The sequence below is a fragment of the Bos grunniens genome, chromosome 18 (genome assembly GCF_055505025.1).
Source record: "Bos grunniens cultivar Pamir isolate PY7600 chromosome 18, Bosgru_T2T1.0, whole genome shotgun sequence".
NCBI classification, from domain to species: Eukaryota; Metazoa; Chordata; class Mammalia; order Artiodactyla; family Bovidae; genus Bos; species Bos grunniens.
In genome coordinates this window covers 37,887,806-37,907,475 of record NC_141182.1, presented here as the reverse complement: position 1 = coordinate 37,907,475, position 19,670 = coordinate 37,887,806, and the positions used below count along the sequence as shown (strand labels likewise).

General features: G+C 43.5%; 2 long non-coding RNA genes across 5 annotated transcripts in view; one reads left to right on the top strand and one right to left on the bottom strand.

Annotated features, from left to right (window-relative positions):
• Positions 1–19,670, bottom strand: part of LOC147353501 (uncharacterized) — a 577,435-nt gene that overhangs the window by 345,404 nt on the left and 212,361 nt on the right. The window lies entirely within an intron of this gene.
• LOC147353502 (uncharacterized) lies at positions 2,633–9,300 on the top strand. 4 transcript variants are annotated; one of them, XR_015145129.1, is made up of 5 exons: positions 2,633–3,175; positions 4,001–4,131; positions 4,583–4,794; positions 5,721–5,846; positions 9,162–9,300. It is a non-coding gene; the product is annotated as an uncharacterized LOC147353502 (long non-coding RNA). The 4 variants fall into 4 exon arrangements; XR_015145128.1 differs by lacking the exon at positions 2,633–3,175 and having other exon boundaries at positions 3,182–4,131; XR_015145130.1 differs by lacking the exons at positions 2,633–3,175; positions 9,162–9,300 and adding an exon at positions 6,650–7,783 and having other exon boundaries at positions 3,182–4,131.

Below are 19,670 nucleotides of genomic sequence, written 5' to 3'. Positions count from 1 at the left end.
AGTTTTAAATTTTATGATCATGATCATGTGATTTTCTTGTTGATATGCTAGAATATATTGTTCGATTTTTGAATATTTAACCAGCTTTGAATGCCTAGGATAAACTCTGCTTGGTCATAGTATATAACTGTTTTCATATATTACTAAATTCTTTTTGCTAATATTTTATTAAAGATTTTTACATCTATGTTATGAGGGATATCTGTCTGCAGTTTTCCTTTTTTATGCTGTGTAAGTCTGGTCTTGGTATTGGGGTAATATTAATTTCATAAAATGAATTGAGAAGTATTTTCTCCTTTCTGGATGAAACTGTGTAGGATTGGTGTCAATATTTTAAACATTTGATAGAATTCTCTAGTGAAAGAATTGGGTCAGTGACTTTTCTCTTTTTTTCCAACTTTCCTTCCAGATCTTACTTCCTTCCACAATTGTGCAAGTTTCTGATGTCTACAATAAACTCCTTATTCCATAATACTTATACTATCTGCTTCTGTGAATAAGTCCTGGCTGGTATTTTAAATCATTTGCTATTAAAGTAAAATAACAATAGTTAGTATTTACTGAGTACTTAAAAATGCCAAGTCCCTGCCATGTAGCTTACGTTTGTTATGTATTGCAAGCAACCCCATAAGAAAGGATGTACTACCATCCCAATTTTACAGAAAAGGAAATGGAAGGACAGAGAGGTTATGTAAGCTGTAAACAACATACACTAAGGATCAGGCGACGGAAATCAAACTCTCAGTCATAATCCTGTTGATGTTCTTGCTCTTGGCATCTCATTTCTCTTTCAGAAGACCGGGGCATATGGTGCTGGTACAATATATTTGAATCTGTTATGTCCATCACTTCCAGTGTAACTTGTGCGTTTAATTTTGTGGTTTTGTTGGCTTTCTCTTTACACCCACATCTTTTCCCTTTTTCTTCTTTCCTCTGCCCATTGAGGACTTTTCCCCTGAACTTTTCTCCACCTAAATGCCCTCCTCACTTCCCTATCATGCATATAGCTGGAAAGTAATCAATACTAACTGATGTGTGTCCTTCCAGATTCACTGGCCCCTATATCAGTAAAGTACCAGGCTTCCCCAGTGGCTTAGTGGTAAAGAATCCACCTGCCAATGCAGGAGATGTGGGTTCGATCCCTGGGTTGGGAAGATTCCCCTGGAGAAGGAATTGGCAACCTATACCAGTATTCTTGCCTGGGAAATCCCATGGACAGAGGAGCCTGGCGGGCTACAGTCCATGGGGTCGAAAAAGAGCCAGACACGACTTAGCAACTAAACAACAAATGGAAGTAAAGCACAGACAAGAGAATAAGGTCAACACTGGCTGGGGAAGGCAGGGTGGCTGGTGCAGTGTGCTCCACAGAAGGCATGTGCCTTAGAGTGAGAACCAGTGGGACTGTGCGGGGCCAGCAGACATAAACCTGCTTAAAAACAGAGAAAAACGTTGCACAGTTACTCCGAGAAAACACCTCCCTTATTCTGGCTTTTTTTTTTTTTTTTTTTTGCTCACTTTGGGGTCCATTTCTGTATTAAAATGCCTACCATGCCTTTAGAAACAATATTAATGCATTAAAATAAACAATACTTTGGATGCAGAAATGAACATTTAAGTAGATGCAGCCCAGATCCATTCCATTCAGAGGGGGTGTGTGTGTGTGTGTGTGTGTGTTTTCTTTTCCCTGAGTGCCTTTGCTTGGTAAAAGCCATCAAATATCCTTGGGAATTATTACTAATTTTTTGAACAGCCTGAAGAATTAAAGAGAGAGAGTAAGAGAGAAGGAATAAGAGTAAGAGAGAGAGAAAGAGAGAGGTTAAGCTCAAAGGCAGAGAGAGGCGAAATGGACCAGATTATACAAAATTAAAAAGCAAATACGAGCAGACAATTTGTGCCGAGTGATTGCAAGCAATTACAGTCCAGCTTTTCTGGAGGGAAGATGGGGGAGGGGGTTATTTCAGCTTAAAAGGAGACTTTATTCATTCCTGATCAGCTTCTCCTACCATTCTCTCTTTTATTCTTGGATATCAATTTAAAAAAAAAAAATCAGCTTTCAGATGTTCCATGTCCACCCCTGCAAATCCACCCCTGGGCAGACAGTGAGAGTTTAAGCTTCCAGTCGGTTCTTTCTATAGCCCTGGAAACCAATTTGTTCATAAAGAATAAAACAAGGAGGGGGAGGGGGCAAAACACAACAAGAGCATGTGTTTCTTTTAGAGGAGAGCTTCAATTTTACTATAATTGTCTAAAGACGGAGCTGCTTTGATCTGAAGAATTATTATTGTGCCTCAAATGCCGGCTGCTAGTGTCACAGCTGTGCTGGGGCTTGGTCACGCCAAGGGGCTTGGGGACCAACTTAGTCCCCAACCTGGCTCTGGGTCTCTGTCTCCTTATCTTTCTTTTGTCCACACAAGAAAGTTTGCTCTCCCAGTCCACCCCTCCTCTGCTGACTTTATTCAGGATCCTGGGGAGGTAGGAACGTACATAGTGCTGATATAACGAGTGGCTGCTGAGGTTGGGCAGGAATGTGGGGATGAGCCTTCCGGGGGGCCGGACATGAACATGCCCAGGAGGGCTGGTGTGGTCACTAGAGCAGGGCGACCCAGCTGCTCTTTGTCTCCCCGTGTGGGCAAGAGCAGCGAGGAAGAGGACCTCAGTGCTTATGAGAAACACATTCACTGCATTTCCCTGATCTCGCTTCCCTGGGTTAATAGTTATTTTCCCTCTCTCCAGCTTAGGCTGTACTGAAGCAAAGGGCAACTCAAGAAGTAGAATTAAACAATTTTTTTCTTTCAGGAGAATGGCTAAAAACGATATTTCGGGTCTGAGAGCTGAGCCATCTCCAGTGCGCAGGTTTGCCTTCCTGGAGCTGAAGCAGAGACCCAGAAGCAGGTTCTCCTCGTCACTCCCCAGGTGCCTAGGCAGGATGGGCTCCAGGCTGCTCAGGTCCACGCCTCGCCTCACTTGCTCCCAGCTCGGATGCTGCCGTACTAGCCTTTGCCAAGGGCCTCAGAGATGTCCCTGGAGGCAGGAACCCTAGCAAGTCCTCCCCATCTGTTTCTTCTCGGGTTCCCCACTGCCTCCAGCGCCAGCCAGCCTCCCCAGCCTGGTGCTCAAGTCTCCTCAGAGAAGCTGCCCACGGACCTTCCTCTGCTGTTTTCCTGCTCAGTCTCAGGTGACAGCCTCACCACTGTTTCAGATGTTCCAGCCAAGTTTTGCCTCTGGGCCCTGGTTTGAGCCTTTCCCCTGCCTGGAATAGAGCCTGTCCCTCTCTCCCCTTCCCAGAGTCCTTGCCCCTTCCTTGGCTCCTCTTCCAGTCCAAAGAGCAGATGAGATGGATAAGAAAACTACTGCCCATGGACTGAGACACCAGATTCCGGGCACAGAGCTACCTATGGCCTGCATTATGGTCTGGGAGGGTGCAGGGGGCAGGACATGACAATAAGGAAACGACAGACTGGGAGGGATAGATCCACCCCACCCTGGACTCCAAGCCAGTGTTTCTCACGCTGGAAGAATGCATGGAGCATTTTCAAAGAAAACGTAGTAAAACATAAGAGTGTTTGTGAGAGCCTAGGGTCTGAAGGTTTGGTTGGAAAAACACTGCCTTGAGAAACAGAAACACAGCAACATGAAAATATAAATGTAACTGTAGTTCTATTAAATTCCCCACAAAAATCATTCTTTCCAATCTGAGCTTCCCTGATACAAAAAATACTTCTAGAAAACTTCCATCAGCTGTGTAAGCATGGAGCAGTTGCTTAACTTCTCTGAACCTGTTTCCTCACTCAAAACAGGAAGAGAAATAAAAGTACCTACTTCAAAGTATTGCTGGAGGGATAAAATGAAGTGATACACCAGGTGAAGTGCTTTCATGACCCCTGGCACTTTGCCAGTTCTCAATCAGCTGTGGCTGTGATCAAACAGAACCCTCTAAGGTATCTGTTTTGTTACTGAAAAATTCAAGGACCTAACTCAGAACTCCTCACTCCCTCTTCAGTTCCAGAAGGTCTGATGTCCTGGGGTTTCCAGAGACTGGAAGGAAGGAAGCTCAGAAGACCGAGGCTCTGAGGAAGGCTGAGCTGCAGCCCCAGGAAGCATAAGAAAGGAGGCAGAATGAACATAAGATGTGTGAGTGAAAGGGAGGTGAACTGGTTTTCTAGAGTGGTCTGGGTAGATGATGAGCACAGAACACGTGGACAAATGCCCTAAGGATGGGACACAGGGAGGCAAGCTTAATCTTGTGGAGGAAAAGTTGGTTGAAAAGAAGAATGGATACAATCCAGCTAAAGAGGATTGATCCTTGTACCTTAGTAAGCCCTGGGGCAAATCATAGGAGTCAGGTGAGAAGGGAGAGAGCTGTAGGGCTCAAGGAAATCTAGAGAACCAGCTCAGGACGACTGTTAGAACAGAGAATGAGGAGGCAAGGTCTCTCCAGAGGACAATGCAGCTCTGTTGGCTTTGGTATCTACTTCCATTAACTGCCTGGGAACTTCAGGTGCTGGAAGAGGAAAGATGAACCCTATGCAGATCTGTGAGTCATAAATTTTAGCCCTCAACCTCCTGCTCTCCTTCCTTGCAGGGATATAGGCTTGAACAGAAGCGAAGAAGTTGTAAAAATGAACAGACTGTATAGAAAGCAGGAAACTATTCAAGAGAGAGGGAACTAGTGCCTGCAAATTACTGTGACATCAGTTGACCAAAAGGATAGAGTGATGGATGGGCAGAAGGGAGAACAGATAGATGGACTGTGACAAAGAAAATCCATTCAAATGTTCACAGCTGACTATGATGGTGAGTGGATGGGTATTTATTACAAAAGTTTTTCAGTTTAAGTTTTAGCAAATTTTCATAATTAAAAAATTTAGAAAAAAAAAAAGCAACAGTATCCAAAATAAATCTACTTATACTCTCAAGGCCCCAAGACGAGCTGTCCCAAAGAGCAGTTGGCAGAATGTTAAGAACGTCAAAAGGGTAGATTTTCTTCAGCTCTTCTCTCTTGATTTTCAGTCCCCTGATGCTGGCCACCACCACCTTTTCCAAGGTTGGAAAACCTGCTAAGAATGCTGCTTGTAAGATTTAAGCTATGAGCCCACCCTGCGGAATCTACATCTTATCTAGTCTCTCTTGACTAGAGAATAAAGTTAAACATTCAAAGAAAAAAATCTTCAGAATTTAACCAATGCAGAAGACGCTTTAGGTGATACACCAGCTGGGATTAGGTTTGGTTGCAAGTGTCAGGTCAAAACAGTTGTCACAAACAAGAAGGAAGTTCGTTTCATGTTCACATAACCAAAGTGCAAACGGAACATGCTCAAGACTCTGTATCGCAAACATCTTAAGAACGCCAGTCCTTTCCAACGCAACTGCTGGACCATCCTAAGCAGCGGTCCCCCTCTTCCTGGCCCAAGATGGCTGCACCTTTATTCCAAGCAGAGGATGAAGGAAGGAACAAGGAAGACACGCAGCAGCGTGCACAAGGGCCCCTCAAGGGAGGTTTGGGGACCCGCCGTGTGCACTTAGTCACGTTTGTATTTGGCTTCAAGGGAAACTGGGAAATGCCGTCCTTATTCTCAGCAACAAATGTGCCCAGTAGAGAGGATCTTACCATGAAAGAAGGGAGAAAGGATTTGGGGGGAACAAGGAGTAATCTCTTTAAAAGGTGGGGAGAATGTTTAATCACAAATCCATAGTCTCTGACTTATTCTGTCCTCCCATAGGTACTCCTGACCTTATCCTGACTTCTACGATAATGGTTTTCTTTCTGGCCTGATTACATAGTGAAGAGGAGAAGGAAATTAGAAAACTATGTAATAAGTGATTTAGAACTTAATAAACAGTGTAAGGTAAGTATTAGCATCATCAGCTTAGAGATAAGAAATGGACTCTGTCTAAATGCAAAAGATTAGTAGGGTTCTAGTCTTCAAAGACTGCTGTTAAAAGTGCATGAGGATTTACAGCAAGGCTCCTCAGTCTCTCCTACCGCCTAACCCCTCTACCTCCATCAGATAATTGAAACCTTGAAAAGCACAGACGTTGCCTAAGAGCAGAGATGCCTTAAACAGGTGGTCTCACCTGGAGAGGAAAAGAATCAACCAAAGCTAGGGGTGGACTGCAGGGAGGCAGCAGGAAAATGCTGGGCCAATAAAGGGCAGCCAAAGATCCTTGAGTGTTTGGGGGCTCTAGGAGGAGGACAGATGCTGTGGGCCTGGAGGGGAGGGAGAGGGGACTGACAAGGGGAGGTGTCCAGGTGGATGCAGATCACCTGCATGCATATGGCAGCCCCGAATCCACTCCAAAGATCAGAACATGAGTTCTCTAAGTTCTCAAGAGGTTTTAAGTTAATCTAGTGCGCCCGTCTTCCTGATGAGAAGTTCTCCGAGTTGACCACCTGTTAAAATCACCAGAGCTTCTGAAATCATGCTAACACTTTGCTCCAACCTCCAAGATATTGATTTTATTATTCTGGGGTAAAAGCCTGTGTGTTGGGTTTTTTCAAACTTCCCAGTAAGATTCTAGTGTGCAGCAGATTTGGAGAATTACTAGAGGCTAGGGGAGTGGTCCTCAAACTTTATTCCATAAAAATGCTGAATCTTCTTCAGGAGGTCCAGGATGGGGGCTGAGATGCTGCATTTTAATAATTTTCCAGGTGATGCTGATGCTGCCCATCTCTGCCCACACTTGACTTTGAGTTGCAGGTGTGACACATTTCTCCCACAGATGAAGTGCCTTTTGCTCTCTTCATGGAGGTGTTGATATACTGTCTACTTATGCAAGGCTGTCTGGAGGCCACAGGAGCCCTGATCCCTGTAACAAGAGGCCTCCAATAGGACTTCAGATCTGCTCCTGGCCTCCGGGTCCACATCTGCCTTTAGGTTTAGTATGCACGTGTGTTAGTTGCCAGACTTCTCCATCCATAGGATTTTCCAGGCAAGAATACTGGAGTGGGTTGCCATTTCCTTCTCCAGGGGATCTTCCTGACCAAGGATTGAACCTGGGTCTCCTGCATTGCAAGCAGATTCTTTACTATCTGAGCCACCAGGGAAGCCCTAATGGTTAGCATATCACCCACTAAGCCAATGATCTAGAATGGCCCAGCCTGGACACAGCAGACAGCAGGTTCCTGGTTCTCAAAACAGTTCTTATTAATATTAATAATTAATACTTAGTGCTAATGAATAACCGATTACTCATAGCAATAATGGCATCCAGAAAACAATGATAGTCCTACAGGGTACAATCCCCTTTGCTCCTCCTAACCCAAATTATAGTTCTAAATGAGCTTCCAGAGTCTTGTTTTGACAGGTACAACCTTGCACACATTCACTTAGTAAAACAGCTCTATGGAGTGAAATTCAACTTTCAACAGACGCATTTTCAGCGTGGCTCACAGGAAATTAAATGCGAAAGTGTCACTAACGCGGAAGTTGTGAGTTTAATTCCCTACCAGGGTGCTGACAAACTAAGATTACTTATCTATTTCTCATTATGGCTATGTGTTTCTTACGGGATCCAGTGATTTCCTTGGAAGTCAAAGTCTTTCGTCTCCTTTTTTGGATATACATGTAATCGCAGCTTCAAATACTATCCTCAAAGACACATATTCTCAGCAGCCAAAGAAGCAAGTGTGAGCACATCACGAGGGAGAACATGACTCCATGGTGTGGTTCGTGATCACTAGAGATGGCATTCAGCACTGATTCAGGACATAAAATGTGTGTCGTTTCTTTAAATGTTTCTTCTTAGAGGAAGTCATGTAGCACTTAATGTCTAATGATATCTATTAAGGAATTCATTAAAGAAAAACTGATAACAAGATATGTTATCATAGTCAACAATTAACTGTGCCGTGTAGGAATCTTGATTGCTCTTAGGATGTGTGACTGGAGCTGCTTTTGGAGCTGTATATACAAAGTGGCAATGTACCACTGGTGCGACTCTCTGGGGCTGATTCTGACCAGTGGGCAAGCTACAAGCCCCAGCCCGAGGTAAAGAGATGGGCCAAGGCGGGCTATTCATACCCTACGTTTGTTACACGTGGGCAAGATAGACCCCCACCGTGTGACTGTCTCTGTCTTTCTAAATCTCATCAGTCCTCAGGTCTCCTCTTTACTGCAGGTCTAACTGACTTGGGTGATGGTGGTTAAAAGAGATCCCGGGAAACCCTACAGGTTTTGATACCCTTGGGGACTAGGTTAGAGGGAACTATAGGAAAAACATTTCACTAGCAATCTACCTTGATAAAAGAGCACCTAAGGAATGATGCTAAAGCTGAAACTCCAGTACTTTGGCCACCTCATGCGAAGAGTTGACTCATTGGAAAAGACCCTGACGCTGGGAAGGATTGGGGGCAGGAGGAGAAGGGGACGACAGAGGATGAGATGGCTGGATGGCATCACTGACTCAATGGACGTGAGTTTGAGTGAACTCTGGGAGTTGGTGATGGACAGAGAGGCCTGGTGTGCTGCAATTCATGGGGTTGCAAAGAGTCAGACACGACTGAGCAACTGAACTGAACTGAACCGAAGGGAAACTCAAATGTCTCTGTTCCTCTGGGTGGAGAAGAGCAGAGTTAAGAACTTACTTGAATCTTTACAGTTAGTCTTAGCCTAGGAAAGACTCTGAAGCAAGCTGAGACATCTGAGAGCATCTGGTGTGTTAAGCATGCGAGCTAGCCCTCTTCTTGGGGATAAGTCACCTACTCACCTTCTGATTCTGACAATGTGATGCCAAACTTTGTCCAGCAGCCTAGGCATTTCAGAACCCGCTCCTGCTTTTCCATACACTCACGTCTGAGGAGGGGCTTCAGACATTCACTTGTATAACCTGTCACTCCTCCTAGTGGTCTTTGGTTTCGATTTAAAAACCTACTGAATATTTGGCCTTCCCAGGTGGCACTAGTGGTAAAGAGCACCCTTGCCAATGCAGGAGACATATGAGATGTGGGTTCAGTCCCTGGGTTGGGAAGATCCTCTGGAGAAGGGCATGGCAATCCATTGCAGTATTCTTGCCTGGAGAATCCCATGGACACGGGAGCCTGCGGAGCTACAGTCCATGGGGTTCCAAAGAATTGGACATGACAATCAACAGCATGCATGCACTGAATGTTAGTGCCAAAAGAGATTTAAACCAGCTTTTAACCCCATTTCCTCATTTCACAGATGAGAAAACACCTAGAGAGGATTACCCACGGCCAACTGGAGCAGGAGCCCAGGTTTTCTGACTCCTAGTTCTGTTTTTTTAAATACCTAAAAATGTTAAATTTAAAGACTCAAATAAATACTTCTGGATTATCCTGCCTGTGGTGGTACGATGTGAAATCACTTCATTGGCTTATTGGCTTTGTCTACACCACAGGTTCTGATGGGGCCACAATACTTCTAGTTTGCTGCCGGATGCTCCACCATATTGAAAGGGGCATATTTTCTACTCCTGCCACGAATGGGAGAAATAGCACACTGAGTTTCAGACAGGTCGTAATTGCCTGAGTCAGGAGAGTATACCCAAAGTAAGGGATGTGCTGATTATTCTATTTATTCTATTCTGCAGACTCCTACATTATCCTCCAGTTTCTCCACCAGGCTCTGTGTCCCAGGACACTAGCTTCTACAGATTGTATCACACGGATTCACTTTTCCTCCAGCTCACAGATGGATTTGACCAATGGGAAGATCCAGAAGGAGGTCAGAGGTCAAAGTATTGGTTGTTTCAGCTCCCTCTCTGCTTCACCATTGCTTTAACAGTGGTCATATCCCTCTGCCTACAGGCACAGCTCTTTCACAGCCACAGGTCTCACAAGGGAGAGACCTTGTGTTCAACAGAAGGGGGAACCTTCTGTTCCTCCTTTTGCCACTTTATTTCTCTGAGATGTTTCATCATCCTTTGTCAGTTCCCTTTACCTTTTCACCTCTATCAACACTATTAAACTCTCTTCATTAAATCAGCATCTCAGATATACTGTCCATTCCCTGCCAGGACCCTGACTGTGGCCATGCCCGTGGATTGGAGCAGTCCTTAATGATCTAGAGTCTGCCTGGGTGGAATTGTATCACATGATGGTAGCTTACATCGTGTGCTGACTTGTGTATGGGGGCGCTTCCATTTGAATATAGTAGAAGGGCAAAAATAAGATATGAGGCATATGGGAACCAACAGCAGTTGGCAAAATCTGTCAGATACTTGAGATTCTCGTGGTCTACTTTAGAGCATCCCACTCAAGTGAAAGGAGTCCACGGTAGAATCACAGGGTTCCACTTCCAGTGTCGCCACGGCTTTATTCTGTGGAACTGGGCAGGTCCCTCCTTTCAGTTCTCCAAACTGGCCATGTGATTCTGTTCCCTTATCTGCCCACTAAATATTAAGTGTCGCTATCTGCAATGTCCAAACTCTAGCAACTCACAGTAAGCTGTCTTAAATGCTAAAACAAACACAAACTGAACTGGTTTTCCCCATCTGTTTCTTTAACAAAAGGGAGCTTAAGCCCATGGGGAAACTGCGTGGGTCAGGGAAACATCAAATGAACACTTCTGAGTAAAAACAAATGTTTCTGAAGATCTCAAGATATTTTAAACAGAGCACTCCATTGGCCAGGCCAACTCCCCTCTGATGCCTGCACAAGATCCTGATGACAGCATTATTTGCTTGAATTGGATTTGTTTCTGTGCCCAGAAACAACACACAAGGAACCTGGAACAGGAAACAGCTACTGGGTCCTAAAAGTTTTTCCAGGACACTGTCTGAGACCAGACAGGAATGAAACAACAGTTGGAAAGCACACCAAGGGAGCAAAGATGATCATTCTTAGGGATCTGCATTATGGTTCTTATTTTATTATTAAAAATACCAAGAGCAAAGGGCAGTGTCTTGCATTCCAACCTGAAACCCTGCCAGGGGATACAGCACTTCCAGGGGGAAAGAAGGGAAAATGGAGGAGCAGCGGGAGGAAGTTTTATTTAAGAATCTGGATCATCACCCCTGAGGTGCCCCTCTGAGTAGATGTGCCTTCTGGGTCCCCTTATTGCATTCCTCACCTGTGCCTAATGAGCTTGGCACATAGTAAGAATTAAGCAAATGCTTCTTGGTTCATTTAATTAAAGAATTAATGAATGACTGAGTGAATTTGTAAGAGATGGATGGGTCAGTGAATGGAGGAGTCAATAATTGATAGCACTGCCTCTCTAACTGATAAACTATTTCTTTCAAAAAAGGTGATGGGTACTTACCACTAGGGGGACCTATATTGTGACGTCATGGGGCCATTTTCAGACTCGCTTCTGTTCATTCCCTGATACTCACCCCCACCCCCAGGAGTACACTGGCATCCCCAAGAGGGACTTCTTCAGCAGTTTGTACGCCAGGGCTCCCTTGGGGCTCCCCATCTCCCTTCCTGTCCCCTTCTTCCTCCTCACGGGGCTTCCATGGTTTTCCTTCCTGTTCCTGCCTCTGCTCTCTGACTCTTTGATTCATTTTGATCTTTTCTTGCTGATGATTTCTTCAGTTTTTATTCCTATTATGAGGAGGCCACACATTTATCAACAAATATGGAGGTTTTTCAGAGGAAAAGGAAGTGACAGGAATAATTAAAATTTGGTAATTTAAAATATTAGCTTATTTACTAATATATGGATTTTATTTATATTGATGGAAAATAAAATAGTTTTATTTAAAACCTATTTTCAAAGATGAAATCATTTCTATTAAAAATATAACACATATCTGTGTTCATTAAAGCAAAATGAAAATAATTTCTTTTGTTCAATCTATTATCTGAAGATTAAACAATATCATTAGCAGAATAATGGTGCTTAGCATATCTTCATATATTTTAATGTACTTTTAGTCATATTTATTTTTAATATTGATATTATTATGCCATGGTATTTTCATAAAGACCATTTTTTAAAACACGGGTTTATTTTTTAATCTTTTTGTTTCATAAAATTGCATATATCTTCTTTGAAGTGGCATTTTTAAAGTTTTCTGAAGTATTACACACCAAAAAGCACTGAAGTTGCATTTTACTGTTAATAATTTTGAAACTGTTGACACTCTCAATTGAATCGTTTCTGTAGATTATAATATTATTTTTAATTGAGAAACATACTTTCTCTAAAGTTACTAAGATGCCTTGTAAATTCAGAGCAAATTCTACTAGCATACACTCCAACGCTGTATTTTTCATATTAAAATCCGTAAATATTTTCGATCTCATGGACTATATAGTCCATGGAATTTTCTAGGCCAGAATACTGGAGTGGGTAGCCTTTCCCTTCTCCAGGAGATCTTCCCAACCCAGGGATCAAACCCAGGTCTCCCACATTGCAGGCAGATTCTCTACCAGCTAAGCCACAAGGAAAGCCCAAGAATACTGGAGTTGGTAGCCAGCCTATCCCTTCTCCAGAAGAAATCTTCCCCACCCAGGAATCAAACCAGGGTCTCCTGCATTGCACGCAGATTCTTTACCAACTGAGCTATCAGGGAAACCCATAAATATTTTAGCTCATATATTTTCTCAGATATTGTCTTTTTACCTCCCAAGTACTTATTCCCACAGATATTTTTTCAGGGGAAAACCATTTAAATTAGTTTTGTTCATGATTCCAAAGGCTTCCTTGGTAGCTCAGCTGGTAAAGAATCTGCCTGCAATGCAGGAGACCTTGGTTCAATCCCTGGGTCGGGAAGATCCCTGGAGGAGGGCATGGCAACCCACTCCAGTATTCTTGCCTGGAGAATCCCCATGGACAGAGAGGTCACAAAGAGTCAGACATGACTGAGTGACTTATACTTAACTTATGATTCCAAATCATAAGCCTTTCAGTTTCATTCCCTCTGCCAAGACTGTAACTTTAAGCAATTAAAAATGGAAATGTCATCAAAAGAGTCTTCCAACAGATCAAGATATCCTAAAGTGCAATAATAATTTTGAAAATAAAATCCATAATTTTTAAGTTCTCAACATTTAATTTGTTCATGGTTTTTTTCTTTCTGTTCTAGGGATAAATTTCATTGTCCTCCTGTTTGCAAGCAATATTTTCAAAAATTGCAATTGGTTAAAATTGCTTTAAAATAGTTTTTTGAATATTCTATTCTTAAAGTTATCTGACATTGAATAAATGCAATCAAATTTTATAAATTTGTTTATAAAAGGTCAGTACCATTGCAAAACATGTAGGTTGATTTACAAAATAGTTCTTCAAAGGTACAAAATCTTGTAAAATCCCTATTGATGACAGAATTCCAGCTGAGCTACTTAAAATCCTAAAAGATGATGCTGTTAAAGTGCTGCACTCAATATGCTAGCGAATTTGGAAAACTCAGCAGTGGTCACAGGGACTGGAAAAGGTCAATCCCAAAGAAAGGCAATGCCAAAGAATGTTCAAACTCCTCTACACTTGGGCTCAATTTGCATGCTGGTAAAGTTATGCTCAACATCCTTCAAGTTAGGCTTCAGCAGTATGTGAACTGAGAACTTCCAGATGTACAAGCTGGGTTTAGAAAAGGCAGAGGAACCAGAGATCAAATTGCCAACATTCACTGGATCATGGAGAAAGCAAGGGAATTTCAGAAAAGCATCGTCTTCACTGACTATGCTAAAGCCTTTGATTGTGTGGATCACAACAAACTGTGAAAAATTCTTAAAGAGATGGGAATACCAGACGACTTTACCTGTTTCCTGAGAAACTTGTATGCAGGTCAAAAAGTTACAGTTAGAGCAAGACATGGAACAAGGGACTAGTTCAAAATTGGGAAAGGAGTAGGACAGGGTTGCATATTGTTACCCTGTTTATTTAATCTATATGCAGAGGACGTCATGAGAAGTGCCAGGCTGGAGGAATCACAAGCTGGAATCAAGACTGCTGGGTGCCATATCAACAACCTATATGCAGATGATGCCACTCTAATGGCAGAAAGTAAAGAGGAACGGAGAGCCTCTTGAGGAGGGTGGAAGAGGAGAGTGAAAAAACTGGCTTGAAACTCAACATTCAAAAAATTAAGATCATGGCATCTTGTCTCATCACTTCATGGCAAACAGAAGGAGAAAAAGTCGAAGCAGTGACAGATTTTATTTTCTTGGGCTGCAAAATCCCTGTGGACAGTGATTGCAGCCATAACACTAAAAGACACTTGCCCCTTGAAAGCAAAGCTATGATAAATCTAGATACCATATTAAAGAGCAGAGTTGTTACTTTGCCAACAAAGCTCCATATAGTCAGAGCTATGGTTTTACCAGTAGTCATGCACGGATGTGGGAGCTGGACCATAAAGAAGGCTGAGTGACAAAGAATTGATGCTTTCAAATTGTAGTGCTGGAGAAGACTCTTGAGAGTCCCTTGGACTTCAAGATCAAACCAGTCAATTCTAAAGGAAATCAACCCTGAATAGAAATTCCAATACTTTGGCCACCTAATGCATAGAGCTGACTCATTGGAAAATACCCTGATGCTGGGAAAGATTGAGAGCAGGAGGAAAAGGAAGTGGCAGAGGATGAGAAGGACAGATAGCATTACTGACTCAATGAACATGAATTTGAGCAAACTCTGGGAGACGGTGGAGGACAAGGGAGCCTGGAGTGTCCATGAGATCTCAAAGGGACAGATACTGCTTAGTGACGGAACGACAACTGATGATGAGCAACAAGGAAAAAGTGCATCCTGGCACAGGAAAGCATTCCTTAATTATTTTAATTGATCTAATATTGCAGCTTAGTGGGAGGGAACTATGAATGATATGAGCACCAAAGCAAATTCAAAGCCTATTTCTGTTCCATAAGTATCTTAATTTTGTGATCACACTACCTTTACCATGAAGATGTGTATCACCAAAACTTAAATGTGTATTTACCACTACAAAAACTAATTGCTTTATCTTCAAAGTTAAACTAAAAAGATCATTTTTTAAAAGTGAATTTTACACTAATATTAAAAAAGTAGGTATTTCACCTTCTTCAGAAATTCCAGAAACTTCATCATTGTTTCCTGAATTGAAAGTGAGTATTTGAACTAATTATTAGAATTAATTGATTTTCTTTGTGAAGTATCAAATAGCACTAATAAAACTGATACCCTTGAACTAGCTGCAGTTTTTCTTCTGCTTAATCTCAACATATTAATACTATGAACACCAAGTTTTGCACATATATGAGACTTAGAATAAAAATATTCGTGAAATTTAGGAAACAACAGTCGTTTGATATAAAGCACACTTTACAGAAGAGTCTGTAAACCCACCTTTGGCAGATTCATATGTTAATTCATCATCTAGAAGAGAACCTTCTTAAAATAACTGATTTTTAAAATTAGATGCTGATGTTTTGCAAGTCAAGTTTTTCCTCTATTTTTTATGTGGTCATTTACAACAATGGATGGTAAATGTTGATAAATATTTTGTGTAAGTTACATGTTCATCAACTTTCCCAAGAAACAGAAACCCAGTAATTAATTTTTTATTAAACATGCATTTGTGGAGCTCATTGCTGCCAGAAGTGTTTCTTTCAAAATAAAAATGTTACCAAATAATGAAATAAATAAGTTGTGGATATAAATGACAATAAGTGACAAAACCGCTATTACAAGAGCACCCTGTGTTCCAGGCAGACCTGCTGAGACTCCATTTTCTACACGGAACCAGTATTTTCATGTACACCTAACCTGTGGTTTTCCACAGTTCACACACATCCTGCCAACTGGCATCCTAGTGGCCTGTTGCACGCTGAGGGCCCCAACACTGGCTAAAGGCAGGTAGCAAGTAGGGCTGGCAGCATCAGTCCCTTCTCACCACCAGAGACCTGGAGGAGGCCCTGAACCCCAGTGCTCAAAGCTGCATGCACTTCACACCATCAGCAAGTACCCTGCACACTGCACTGTAGAAAGTGGCATCAATTACCTTGTGCCTGGAACAAACTGGGAAAAGGGACACGTCATCCCTGGTAATTTTTCAGCCTGAACCAAACTTGCATCTCACACACAGTTGGATGGGACCTTGACAGGAGCCAGCAGAATCAAGTGGAAGTCCATCAGCCCTCCTGGGTTATTTTAATGCAACAGTTAATTATGACACTTTGTTTAAAAATAGTAACAAAAGGAAAATCCAGGACAAATAATAAACTGCATGCATGCCAAGACAATAGTCACACCCCAGGAATCCTTTGGTTTACCAAAGAGGGATTTTTTTTTTTACGACTCTTAGGTTGTATTTTTCACTGCAGCGAATATCTAAATTTCTTACTCTTTTCTGTGCTGTTTTTCTGTTCACCTGTCCACCCCTTATAACTCCTAGCTTTTTCATAAAACAAAAAGGTAAGGTGCAAAAACCTGATAGGGTATGGATGCAAGACGACTGCAAATCTCACGGAGGTAATGGCCACAGCCCACACCCAAGAGAAACCCACACCCCCTCACCTGCTGGAAAAGGCTTTGCTACAGCCTGTTTCGTGCCCATGCCATGCCCATGCTACCCTTTCTCCTTATGAGGGAGATGATCCTGAAGAGGGAAGTCACCTGCTAAGAATGGTGGATCAGAAAAACCAAAGGACTGTGGGTTGCGGATGGCTGTGGAGCTCCCACAGCTGCAAACTGCCGAAGTCTAGCGCCAGGAATCTAGCTCCTGACTTACCTAAACACCCGGGGGTGCAGTTCCTGCTTCCCGCTCCAGGATCCTCTGTCTCCGGTCTGCCCTTTGTACCCCAATTCCTTTGCCAGAAGAGTCTTTTCAACAGCTTCCAAACTCATTCCTCTCGACCTTCGCACATGCTGTTCCCTTGACTGAGATGCCCTTCCCAGCCTTGACACCCAGCCACTTCTGCCAGAAATGAGCATAGTCGGCACTTCCTCCAGGAAGCCTCTCCAGGTTGAGCTCCCATGACATCCCATGCTTGCTCCCTCACACTGCTCTATAATCATCTGTTACCTTGCCTGCCTGCCTTCAACCTGCAGTCAACCTGAGGGAGGGATGGGGTGCTTTCTCCATGATGACTATCACATGCCACCATACTTGGTACAGAGAGGCATGCTTCTTATGAAGTGACTGAATGCTGAAACTCACCAGAAAAGGGAGGGTCCCCAAAGGCCTCTGGGAGGATACCTGCTGGGCTAAAGGCAGAGGTCACAAAAATGGCAGTTACTCACTCTCCATCGATAGGATTAGGACCATTATCCTATTACACTTCCTTAGGGACCAGGACCTAAGGAGAGGACACGCCTATTAGTAACCCCAGTTTATAGCTGGGCAAATGGAGGCCCACGGAGGTTAAAAGCCCCAGGTCAGCCCAGGAGCCAGTGATGGACTGGGCTTCACAATCAGGGCAAGGCTGTCCACGTGCCCTGATGGGGGTCTGCCACCTCCAAGGCCTCATCAATCCTTTTTCTATTTTTTAAGTAGAATTCAAAAAGTCTTCTCTCCAGATTAAGTCATCCTGGCTTCAAATATCTAAAGCAGCTTTTTTTTTTCTTCAGCATTTGAAATGTTTTTAAGGGTTTATTTCAAACACCTTTTTCTTTGAACTGATTGTTCAGAACTTTCATTCCACTTTGTCAGTGTTTTTTGTAGTCAGCTCTGATTTCTGAAAGGTTTTTATTTCTTCTCTATTAGCAGCTACCACCTGCTTACTGTTTGGATGGGGTCTGCTGTATTTTCTTTGCTTTCATCTATTGAAACGGATGAGTGGGACCTTAGGAAATGAACCTCGTTTCCCCCAAACTTCCCTTATTTTTAACTCCTCCTGCCACGACTGAGGATGAGGAGAGAGTGGAAAACTCCTGGGGTGTTGATAAAGTCTACAGGAGTCCCTCCACCTTCCTTTCCAGGCACAGAGAGGGAATGGCAAGCAGAAGAGGGCAGAACTGTGCCTGGAACATCACGCATGCCCTTGGAGACTGCCTGGCCATCCTGCTCAGTCTTCTAAAAGGCCTTTCTGGCTGGGAATGAACGGGTGTCTTTCTTTATTCTAATGGTGACCCATTGGCTGTGACAGCAGTGTGTGTCACCGGCCACTGCTGAGGCCCCACCTTGATGGACACTAGCTTGTCCCACTTGGGAATAATCTGCATACTGGCCCTTGTGGGAGCAGCCTTGCATACAAATATATAAATATTTTACCAGTCCAGCCTGCCCTCGGGGTATCAAGTTGAATAAACTAAACATCCTCCATTAATCACCCAGCAGAACATTATTTACTTCTAGTGAGGGGGTAAGTGGCCAGCTGCAAAGATGGGTGAGGGCTCTGTTGGCACAACTCCTCCCTAAGCCATGTTGTCCCAAACCTTTAAGAAAAAAGGCTTAAATCCGTCAGGCCTGCAAGCTGCATTGACATCTCACCACCTTGCCCTCTTCTCTCCCCCTGCCACATATCACATACCAACTTTCTCCCCTGTCTTCTGTCATCTTAAAAAAACAAACAAACAAAACTCGTTCACCCCTGGCATCTGCCAAGTTCTGGAAATGCACAACCTGTCTGCACAAATGCAGCGTAGTATATGCCTGGTAAGTTGCTTCAGTCGTGTCTGACTCTTTCCAACACTATGGGCCATAGCCCTCCAGGCCCCTTGTCTGTGGGATTCTCTAGGCAAGAATACCAGAGTGGGTTGCCATGCTCTCCTCCAGGGGATCTTCCCAGCCCAGGGATAGAAACTGCGTCTGGTGGCAGGAGGGTTCTTTAGCACCCCCTGGCAGGCTTCTGGAAATGCATGGCTGTGGGGTATTTTAGCCTAACGAAGGAGAAAGCGGTGCTTCTTAAACGCTTCTCCCACAGCTAAAGTCAAGTAAGTTGTAAGTGACGCTGAGAAAACGTAGCTGAGGTGGGTTCAGTATCAGAGGCCCTTTGACATATCTGAATATGCTTTGTAGATAATATCTGTCATCTAGCTTAGAGCTTTGACAGCCACTCAATGCAAGTGTGTGGAGCTGGGAATGAAGGAAGGGGCAGGCACAGGCAGGGAAGTGGGGGCTGGTGTTGGTCTGCAGGAGGCGGGTTTGGGGAGGTGGAACAGTGACTGGGTTGAGCAGGGCTTTTCCAGCCTCAGGTATTCCATCCTCTCCTCCTACAGACAAAGGCAAGGCTTAGAAGCTGACATCTCACCTGATTCTTACCTGAAACAGTGATGTCCTGGTACATGTTGACCTCACGGACATCTAAGGGAATGGGGGGAGGTGCCATCCTGGCACAGAAAACAGGTATGAGCTACTGAGGCCCTGAGATGCGTTCTGCCCTTTGTCTCAGTTCTTTTGCAGGGCTGACCCTGGCCTCGCCTACTCCCCACTAGGTGGGCAGGCTCCTCCCTGCACTTGGCTAGGCTTTCAGAGCATCCTGCCTTGGGCCAGAGGTCTAGCAAAGCCTCTCCCGCCTGGGCTGTGCACTGCTTTAGCCCAACGCTAATTAGTGATGCAATCCCACAAAGAGTGAAGCTGTCTGCCACCTCCCCTCACTCATAGTGATTTATGTTCAATTTGTACAAATGGAGAAAATGAGATTTCAAATTTCAATGCCATTTCTGCAATGAGGTGATTAAAAGAGAGAGAGGTATCGCCTTCCACTGTATAGAATATTGATCCCAGTGCTATTTTCCTTTGCAATAACCATTAGCTCGGTATTATTTGCAAACCTCTAATGTGAACCTGGAGATGTAATTTACATTTGTGCCTCACTTATTTGCTTTAACAAAACAACACAAAAGCTT